The sequence below is a fragment of the Corvus brachyrhynchos genome, unplaced genomic scaffold, assembly GCF_000691975.1.
Source record: "Corvus brachyrhynchos isolate BGI_N302 unplaced genomic scaffold, ASM69197v1 scaffold28, whole genome shotgun sequence".
NCBI lineage: Eukaryota > Metazoa > Chordata > Aves > Passeriformes > Corvidae > Corvus > Corvus brachyrhynchos.
In genome coordinates this window covers 3189563-3191300 of record NW_008246058.1, presented here as the reverse complement: position 1 = coordinate 3191300, position 1738 = coordinate 3189563, and positions in this window count along the sequence as shown.

The following is a 1738-nucleotide window of genomic DNA, read 5'->3' as shown; positions in this document are numbered from 1 at the left end:
CAGCGGGGGGGCTGCTCAGCCATCCTCTCCCACAAATGCCAGACGATAGGCAGGACTGTGAGAGTGGGTTGTATGAAACGTGGGGGTTTAAAGTAATTCAGTTTTCACATTTCGCCAGATTTTGCAAAACACTGTGGTCGAAATCTTTTTCTGCACGCAGACAGGCGGTGGCTCACAACCTGCACGTGTGCGACACCGGCACGTGGCAGCACACGCCAAACACACCGAGGGTGAGATGGAAATGTAGGAATTCGAGTTATTAAAATTTATCCTACAAACTCTGCCTGAGAAGAGCCAGTGTCTGTGCCAATGTATTTTGCTTCATTTCAGCCAGTACCGAGGTAGGGGCATATGAGGGATTGCATCCTCCGTGTTAATTTATCTCTGAGGGGAAAGGCTGGACAGGTGCCCTGTCTCCAACAGGGCCATAGCAGCACAGGCTGCAGCAGCAATTTTCCTCTGCTTTGACCCGCATGGGTCTGACCAGGCGCTTAATTTTGAGCTCTGCATGACCCTCACTCCCAAAGACAAGCCCAATAAATGTCCCTATGGGCTTGTGAGAATGACACCTGCTCATCTCATGCTGAGCTTCAGGTGCTGTCGCATAACCAGCATGACAGCGTTCCTCTGGGATACAGTCACAGCCAGCTATCCGGCAGGGAAAGTTGGTGGCCTACTTTGCTTTCTTCAGCCACCCCATTTCTGGGATGATCCTTCTTTTAGTGCAAACAGTGGCTTGGCTAACCTCATTTCTGGAAAGGTTTCAGAATGCAACAATGCGTGTGGGAGAGGAGGGTGAAAAATCTTCTGTAAGAAAAGCTGTTGTTTAAGGACTGCACTGATACTATAGTAAATAAAACAGGGCTGCTTGCTCTGTAGCATGCAACAAGTCTCATACAGCGATGAAAGAATATGCAGGTATACAACAGAAAAATGAAGTAATAATTTCACATCTCAATCAATTATAACAAGTAGGTTAGGCATACAATGTAAGAAAATGGGTTTTACCTTGCAAATAAGAAAGTGCACCTCACTGGTTATGATGAGTAACTTTTTAAACCACTGTAACTCAAGCATAGCCAGTCACAACCTAGAGAGACCTAATCAAAACTGTTCAGTGTGGGAACTCATGCCTTCTGATCAACGAATCAGTATGATTTCACAGAAGCTTCTTATTGTTTGAAATATACTCCACTCACACATCTCACAACTTTGACATCATACCCTACTTAAACACTTTGCTTAGTTATACATTCTACCTACTTATCTTACACATATCACTCTACTTATACATTTTCTTACTTACTTACACTTTTTACAAGTTCTACATAACACAGTACTTACGCACTTCACCTACTTCTACATCTTACAACCTTTATATGATACTCTACTTATACATTTTACAACTTATCCATAATACTTATCCATAATACATATCCGTAATACAGTACATACACATTTTGCAACTGCTGTGTATGAGATTTCACATTGCTTGATTGGTTTCTCTATTCTGTCCATGAGCTCCACACACACTTTTCTGATAATAGGAGTGGTTTTAATCAAGTGCAGCACAGTCCTTTTTATCTATTCCTTGCTGTCTTGGTATTCAGTGTTTCAGCTTCTTCTTTCTCAATTCTTTTCCAATTTAGCACAGTTTCCCTTTCAGTCCTTGATGAATTCCTGAGGACTCTCACAGGTGGGGCTTCTGATCCAGGCAAGCAGCATTGACATGATGACA